The sequence below is a fragment of the Camponotus floridanus genome, unplaced genomic scaffold (genome assembly GCF_003227725.1).
Source record: "Camponotus floridanus strain SB8 unplaced genomic scaffold, Cflo_v7.5 scaffold65, whole genome shotgun sequence".
Classification (NCBI taxonomy): Eukaryota; Metazoa; Arthropoda; class Insecta; order Hymenoptera; family Formicidae; genus Camponotus; species Camponotus floridanus.
The window spans coordinates 657,524-667,728 of record NW_020229825.1 but is presented as its reverse complement, the minus strand read 5'-3'; positions in this window follow the sequence as shown (position 1 = coordinate 667,728).

Genomic DNA, 10,205 nt, shown 5'->3' with positions numbered 1-10,205 from the left:
AAAATTAAATTAACTCAAAATTAGCAAATTAGCACCATAGCGCGATTGCAAGGAGGAAACAACATTTCCTTCTTCCCAATTACTATATTTCAAATTAAATATAATAATTAAATATATTAAATATAAAATTAAATTAAATATAATAAATTAAATTACATTAACAAAAACGAACATTTCGGTTCATGTTTTGATCCATCTTTAGCGACATTAACAATACGCAGAGTGTTACAGAATGTTATACGCGATGACGCATTAAATTATAAAAATATCTGTCCTCGACGCGCAGTTACGCTAAATTGTATCTCGCAGAGATTAGGCAAGCACACTATTTCAAATAATTCTTCCAATTACACCTGCGACATTTTAGATTTTCTTAGTTACAAAAGCAGAGTAGCTAAATCTGATAACTTTTTTAACGTTGAAATCTAATCTGGCAGCAGAATTTCTCTCAGCACATCAGGTTTTTAAGAATGTTTTGTACTTATTTTCAAAATAAATTAAATAAATAAAATATTGGGAAATAAAATATTGAGAATTTAACGAAAATTGTACAGAATGTCCTTATATATGTTTAGAATCTTCAGTACAATTTTTAAATCGATTCACTAAAGCGTTCATATTATAAGGATTTTAATTTGTACCGAATTAACATGTGTTCTTATAAGAAACGTATAACCACGTCGATTCAAATGACAAAAATACATGGAAATAATTTTCAGAATTTGTTTAAAATTTGCGAAAGTTTAGATACAGAGGAAATATCTGAGCAAATAATATAATACAAGTACTAACTGGTTAAAAAGATATTAAATATAATTCAATTAAGTTAGCCATGTATCTGTCACAAGGCGAAATTCTCTGCCAAAAGTTAATCATTTCGATTCACAAAATTCGGAATATTTCAGTAAAAACGCAATAAATATTTAAAAATACATCTCTGGACTATAGCTAAAATCAAATTGTAATATTCCACACAATTTCTTACTCAAAATACCCCAAAAATGGATATACTCGTCAATATTGATTTTCAGCTACTTTTTGCTGGGATTGTACAAAACATTCTTAAGTAATTTGTAGCTAAATAATCCAGAAATGGCTATTTCGCCAATTTCATGAATTTATTATGGGGAAAGTTAACTTTTTCAAATATTTCTGCCAATGGCATCATATAGTACTAGTTTTCATCTTTCAAATCCGTATGACATACTGGCGAAATTCTGCGGTCAGATTCGTTTTCAGCATCAAAAAATCAGATTCACCTAACTCTGCTTTTTGTAACTGACCCGCAAACCGAAAATATAAGACATTTGTTTACATATCTATGTTTGTTATTATCAAATCAACGGAGTTTGTTCTCGATTGAGTTTATGTTTACGATCTATCAACCGAGAACACATTTATATATTTCATCATTGAATTTCAAGTCACCATGAGAGATATACAACAGCATACTGTTATCAATTTGTGAAAAGCGTAATTATATTTAATGTGAAATATACGAGTAGTTAAAAAGAAGGAAGTGTTGTTTCTCCTTGCGCTCTAATTATCGCGTTATAACTCTAATTTGCCAATTTTGATTTAATTTTCAATTATCATTATTTAAGCCAATTTCAATTTTATTTAATCGTAAGAGAACAAAGACAAGAATAAATTAAATTTATATCGCGAGAGATGAAAGTAAAAGATTGGACTGCGAAAGAGATTTCAAATAGAACAAATTTCGAAAAAAATTAGTTTATATAGTCTCGTGCTATTACGCGAATATTTGCGACAAAATTTTTCAAAACAATCCATCAATTTTTATCAAATTTAAATAATTTGAAAAACTTTTAATTATTTCGAATGTAATTTTCACTCGTTTTTTACGAGCTTTCTGACGGCGTTATATATTCAAAAATTTTTTTAAATTCTATTAAAATATTTTAAATTAAAAAATGTTGAAGCTAAATTTTCACTTTACTTGTAAAAATAAATATATGCAAAGTACAACTTGAAAAATTACAATAATTTAGACTTTCTTAGGAAATATAATCAGAAATAGATATCAACGGATATTGAGAAAAAATCGTCTATATTATTATAAAATTATTAATTTTAATAGTTTTATACGTAGACAGTATCTATCTTCGCGAGATTTTCGTAACGAAATCACGTTAATATGTATTTGCTTATTCGAAAAGTAACTGAAATGGCAGTTTGTTTACTTAACGACATATTTGGTATACAATTGTGCAATTATAATAAGTAGCATAATAATTAAGAGCTCAAATTGTAACACAATATTCTTCTTTTTACATTAACATAATAATAACTTCTACTCATGTACAACTCCAAACAGAAAACAGTCTCCTTCTGTAAGACGGATCTTCGTCTAAAATGGCTATCTCATTCCATTTAAACTCATGTCCCATAATTCTATGGCAAGAGATAACAGACAAACGTACGTCTGTCGTTTTAATTATGTGTCAACTGATTATGATTATATGAACATGTGTTGACTTATTATATATTAAAAATTCTTTCATTTTTAATTGTAGCTACCATTAACCTAGCGCTGTGGTTTTTTTTGCTTTTTCCCTATTTTATTTTGATAAATTAAATTTTCCAATAAAAACACGATATATATAATTTGTTAAATAATTTCAAGAGACGTATAAAGAATCAAGAAAAATTTTAATCGCACGAAACAAAAGATTCAGTAGTTATATTTAAATTGATCATTAGTTAAAATGGCGCAATAATTAATAAAATTACTAATTTAATAAATTAATAATAAATTTTAATAAATTAATAATTTAATAAATTAATAATTAATAAAATTATTAGAAATAATTAATGAAACTTTTAGAGAAAAAATATCTTCCATTTATCTATAAAAAAATTAAGTCACAATCACAGGAAGATAATATTAAATATTTTAACCTGTACTGTTATTTCATTAATACGCAAAATGATTATAAATTGATAAAGAATACTCTGCTCTTCTTCCACTCTATTTCTACAAGATTTTGCTCATTTTGAAAATCCTGACAAACAAAAACGAGAATACACTAGATTTCTTCTGTATCGTAATTAGGTGTGTAACGCGACAATCGCTATTTTCGCGCATATTAAACACCTGTATCGCGTTTCCCACGCCGATTCATTACGCATGCAACACGTGCGCGAAAGAAGTCGCGTCCGAGATATACGACGTACTGCCATGGGATATCTAGCGGCGTTTAACAGCGTGACAACGAAGGAATCGCTATAGAGAGGTTCTTCTTTTAAGAACGCCAGAAATTATACCGAACGTAGAAATTTGGCATTCTTTTCTTTCTTTTAACGTTGCGCACGTGCACGTTAATCGTCAATTATTCGCATCGTCGAGATAGTCCGTATGTGTTTTCGAAAGTCATGTCTTGTCGTTTAAATCAAAAGATACAGTCTCGTGCCAAGTCACGTGCAGCGAGATGATCATATCTGCCAAGTGCAAAAAACTAACAAAAGTTACACGTGGCTCATTAAATACCACGATAATTAACACTGCTTAATGAACACAAAGATTATTGAGGAAACGATATGTATGTATTATAATTATACAGAAAAATATTCGATTATCCGCGATTATTTGCATACCGTCTCAATCAAACATTTGAATTGCTCTAATAATGCACGCATATAAATTTACATAAGTGTCCAATAGCATAAGATAAATTTCTCACACGTATATTTTTTATTACGAAATTTTAAAATCTTTTGATATAATAGTTTCATTAAATTAATATTAATTATGATTGATAAGGAAATAATAATTTACTAAACAAAAAATATAAATGGATCGACTCACCGTTATACTGCTTTAATATTATCACTGAATATTATTATTATTGAATATTATTATTGAACTGGCATAGTATTACTGTTATATTGATATCGTATTATCATTGTATTTTCACTGCCACTATAATATTGCTGCAATGCCATTTCAATCCCACTGTTGTATTTCTGCTATCACTTTGCTATTTGTTTCCCTAAACATTAAATTAAAACGTTTAGTAATATACAGGGTGTCCCAAAAGTCCCGGACCAGTCGAATATTTCATAAACTATGCACTTTAGAAAGAAATGTTTCAGACAAAAGTTGTATGGCTTGAAGTCATCAGATAGTGGCAATGATTTGACATGGGAGAGTCATTTGAAAATCACATGAAGATCACCGTCAATTTCTTAAATGGAACTCCCTATTTTTTATTACATATTCGTGTAGCTTATCTCGAGAGCTTTCCAAAACACTATAATTAAGTTAGTTTTCATTAAGTACTTTCCGAATTATGAGGCTTGAAATCATTTCTTACTTTCTAACTTTACATAAACCGTAAAATATGTTGTAAAATATTCATTTTTCAATTATCTTACTTTAATAATTTTATGTACAAAATAATGAGAGAAATCAATTGATGTAAAGAAAAAACATAGTTGTTTTTAAGAAAAAGATATGTAATTGTTAATTGCAAATTACATATTTTTTTCTTAAAAACAACTATGTATTTCTTTACACCAGTTGATTCTTCATTATTTTGTACATAAAATTATTAAGGTAAGATAATCGAAAAATGAATATTTTACAAGATATTTTATGGTTTATGTAAAATGAAGAAATGATTTCAAGCCTCATAACTCGAAAAGTACTCAATAAAGAAATATTTAATTAAGTGTTTTGGAAAGCTCTCGAGATAAGCTACACAAATATGTAATAAAAAATAGGGAGTTCTATTTAAGAAATTAACGGTGATCTTCACGTGACTTTCAAATGACTCTCCCATGTCAAATCATTGCCACTATCTGATGGCCCCCTTCAAGCCATACAACTTTTGTCTGAAACATTTCTTTCTAAAGTGCATAGTTTATGAAATATTCGACTTCCGGTCCGGGACTTTTGGGACACTCTGTATACTTGTACATATACATATAATATATCTGTTGTAAGCACTACTTTAAATTTAGGGCATGAAATTATTGATTATTGGTAGGTAACTTTGGCCAGCGGCATTACTCTTTCGGCGCGATTCTCTAAAATTTTCGAAATTTCTAAAAGTCGGAACAATATTAAAATTTCTGGGCACCATGTGCGGAAGTCCGCATCACTCTAACAAAAATCTCACAATAAAATACTCTCAATATAAATTAATTGCAACGGAATACGCTTGACGGAATACGCCCCTTTCGAGAATGATAGAGGGCGCCGTTCCTTAAATTAATCGGCAGAAAGGATTGAGAATACAAGGTGGTTGAAACGAAAGAGAAATTGTTAAAATATGATATATCCGACAATAATAAAGAAAGATGTCAAAACAATTTGGAAATTATTATGGATGGAAAAGATGTACACTTTCGATTTTTGGTCGCGAACGTGCCGATCGATGTTCGATCGCGACCAAACACAATGATATCGGTTGATGCGCGGTTGTAAAAAGCACGAGAAAAAGCACACGAATTCCGCTCGATACGAGGCTTGTCCGGGCCTCGTCAGCTAAGAATTCGCGAAAAGATTAATAAATTGTCAATTAATACTCGTTCCCGGTACGAAAATTAAAAGATATTCTGTTTAGGCGAAAGAACAATCAATCCGCAATGATAATCTCGATATGCTGTACACAAATGTAATACAACTAATGCGATCTATGATATATCATAGTTTTACATAAGTCGTACCAGGGCCGAATTTAAGGGGGAAGGGCAACAGGGGTTAAAGCCCAGAGGCCTCCACAAGCAAAGCTTTTTAATATGTTACACTACATAAAAATGATGGACTATAAAAAATTAAAATAATATCGGTATGCATTATAAAAGTAAATTATTATTTAGTATTAAGAAATAAAATGACTAGTATGTTCTTTATGTTTTATATTTATATATATTATTTATTTTAAATAAAATATATAATTGATTATAATGCAAAATTAATAAAAAAATAAAATTTTCCTTTAATTAATATTTCAATTTTGCACTTTTAATAACCTTTAATGTATTAAAAAAAAACTTCAAAAATTATATTTAATTTGTTCTAGCCCATCCATTTTAAGGTAACGTATCTACAATCTACAATCTACATCTACAAGCTTTACACAAATCCGTTATCTTAAAATTAAATAAAAGTTTTTCACTCACCGACACTGATGCGCAACAACGGAGTTGTCAATATTGAAGCTACAATGTCTGTAACATATAAATATAAAATTCATATAATTGGCAGCTCTTACAAGAATTAATCTTTCATTATATTTAATTATTATTGTACGCACCGAATTTTATATCCGATATGTGCATTAATAAACGAATAAATAAATATGCAATAATTTTTTAAATTCTGAAAAACATATTTTTTTAAATAGAAAGTTTTATCGGATTATTTACATACAACCTTTTTTCTTTGAATCTTTTTTGTTTCATCATTCAAATAAATAACTTAAATTAGTACATGTACGTGATATAATAATTAATATAAATAAATAATATAAATAGTACTCACCATCAGATTGTTCCGTCGATGCAGGATGCCTTTTCTAGTCCTGCGCCTCCTTTCAAATCATCAGGATTGTTAGGTTGATCTATAACAAATAGAAGATTTAAATTGTAATAACATCCAAATAATTAATATTACAAAAGTTATTACATGTATTGAATTTTACATTCGATACATATAATAATAACAGATTAATAAAATAATTCTATAAGTTTTAGAAAAAAACATTACTAATAATTCTCTAATATCTTATAAAAGCTTATATAAAGCTAATTTATAAGATTATAGATTTTATATAAAAATCTTTTTCTTCAAAATTTTCTCTTATTTATGTAAATTATATGTATAAATAAAAAATCAAATTACGTGATTGTTATAATTGTTTAATTTAAATTATAATAAGTATATTTAATATTTAATATACACTTACAAATAAATAAATTACTAGAAGGTTGCTTTGCCGGAGCCCGATGCCTCTCCTAGGCCTTCTCCTCATCTCAGTCTTGGACGCGCGATACTTTACGGCACTCCCGCACTCCCGAGCGATATTTTTATCGCTATTTTCGCACTTTTACGCGCGATACTAAGCGCTTCCCGCACTATTTTGGTAAAAAATTTTCTATTTAGTTGCGCGATGTATATACTTAATATGTATATACTTTGAACGATACTCCCGGTTTCGGTACGAACGAAAATCTCATTTCATTTATGAGAATCAGCTTCGAGTCAACAGGTTAGGAATGCAACGATACAACGAACATGGATTAAGTCCAAACTGGAAAGAAGACGAAACGATTGACGGAAGTAGAGGAAAATGAAATTTACCAACTCTTTTTCGCGCATAATTATCCTATCTCGTATCGATCCCGCTAAGCACGATTTCAGGTGCTCCGTCCGGACATATTATGCCTCCAGCGATTGCTATATGCTACACCAGGCTGGTAGACGGCAAAAAGAAGAGGATACCCACATTTTTTAAATGCTAGCAATCAGCAATTTAGAAAATGGAGAGGCAAACTCTTTTACCGAGCGAAAATCGTGTCTAGGGGAATCCACTCGACTCCTCGATAGGATTAACACACGCAGTGCGTGTGGTTGTAGACGAGCAAAGAGAAGGAACCCATTGACGACCATTCCAAACAATCGAGTTCTAATCAATTCGGACCGAATCACTTGACCGAGCACGAAGCACGAGTGTACGTTGCATAGCGCAACATGTGCAAACTCGAAATCATAGTTAATTGACATCGGAAGTAGAGACTCGTGATAATAATGAAATTGGGATTTTTATACGAAGAGTCCAACGCGGAAGTGCGAAAACGCGATGACGCGAGAAAGCTAAATGCGAAAATGCGGTAACGAGACGCTGCCGTTCGCGACACGTTAACAGCACCGACGACGGAAAATCGACAACGCAATGCGTGACATATATGAGCCATTGTGCGACTCGTGGCAATGCTATGCTGGGTACTTAGCTTCCCCTTCAGGCTCCTTGAGATTTATCCTAAATAAAAAAATTTAAAATAAATCTGAAGGCACCATCCAAGTAGCCATCCATGAGCCACCTCACCGCGTCAAGATGTACCCGTGGGGGGTTGCATTATATAAATTTATAATATAATATAATTTATACATATGAAAAAGAAAGAGAGAAATTTATATTATATATAATTTTATATAATTTGTGTGTGGGATTGATTATATTATTCAATAATGTAATCTGACTCATTATAGCGCTTCCGATTTTTACGTCACGTACAAAATAAGTATGTAAGCATTTAGTTAAAATAAAAATTTTTTTTCTTATTGTAATGTTTACTTATATGAATATTATTGAATAAAAGATTAGGTACACAACGGTCATTTTCTTTAATAAAGAATAATTGGAATCTAATTAACAAGAGATGTTAGAATAATAAATAACAATAAATAATAAATAACAATGAGAAAATTATATAATAATTATCTTATATATAATATTGTATTGTATATATTATATATAATAATTATTATCGCAATTGCTGCTCCTTAGATTTGCAACAGCGTTCATATTAATACATAATAGCTTAACTCTTTTTTTTATTATTTATTTCCGTTCCTATATGCAAAATATCGACCGAAAGATAAAAGCAATCAGAATAAGAAAGCTGTCTAATTGTATATATAAAATATACTATCTTAAACTGAATCAATGAAAATTTTTATTGATTAAAAATGTAACACAACGTATCTCTCATTTAAGTAAGCATTGTGTCTTTTTATAACATTTTTTGCGAATTATTTATTAGGGTTGCACAAAACTCAAGACAAGACAGTATTCGTAAAAATATTGTATTGGTATTAAAAATTTTGAAAAATTTAAATCTTGTCTTGGTCTTGAGTGAATATTGGTAGCAAAAATCTTGTCTTGTATTGTCTTGTCTCGATTTTATTAACAATTTTTTATCTAATATTAAAAAATTATTTAAATAATATTTAACATAATCTTTGTAATATAATTTGAATTAATTATTACTATTGTATTATATTTTAATTATAATTATTACTATGTAATAATTATAATTAAATGTCGATATAAATGCCGTCTATTTACATAAAAAGAACATTTACTGTTTCATGGAAAACAGAAATTAATAATTATTTACAGGCTCCAAGGGAATGTGCAGATAAATATTGATAAATATTGATAAAGGAATGATAAAAAAATCAGGTTCATATTTACCCTACATTGTCAAAAATGGCTCGAGACATTTTAAGTTCAACTGCCTCGTCCGTGTCAGTAGAAAGACTTTTCTCAATAGGAACTCTGATGAACTATATGTCAAAAAATAGGACCAGATTACAAAGTAAATTTTTAAAAACACTAATGTGCCTGGGTGAAATATACTAATTCCTGGGTGAAATATACTTTAATGTTTAAAATTTGCGAGTTTGATTTCTAATTTATAAAAATGTTATATTGTATTAATATTAAATGTTTTTAAATTTACTAATATAAATGTTTTTATTGAATAAAATTTTTTAAATTCGTATATAGTGATTTTTTTTTCATTTACAAATATAAATATTTTAGTTTTTTTGAGAACCAATAATCTTGACAAAACTAATAATATTGACAGTTTTAATCTTGGTATTGTCTTGATCTAGCTAATTAAAAATCTTGTCTTGATCTTGTCTTGAAATTCAAGACAAGACAAGACAATATCAAGACTAATCTTGGTGTCTCGTACAACCCTATTATTTATATAGAACAATAAATGTGTTTTTAAAATCTGCAAATAATTTTTTAGAAGATATAGTTAAAATAATTTAAATATATTTTTTTCTAAATGCAAATCGAAATTATCAATGAATTAATGTACGTTAATTACAACAATATTTTATAGCTGAAAAACAAAAGAATATATGTATATCTAAACATTTATACAGATGATATTGATTGCTTTAATTGTAACATATGAATAATATATAAAGTGAACCTTTAATAAATCGAGTTTAAAGAGAAATTATTTAAAACTACACCGTTACAAACGAGTGTGTAAGTAACTGAAATAAATAAAATAAATTTGTGCGAGTAACTAAATTGAGACATAAATCTTGTACGTGATAAGAAAGTGATGACAGGTGGACATGAAAATCGATATTATTTTGGTTTAATTTTTATCTGCGTATCGAGTTACAATAGATAAAGCCGAGTCGA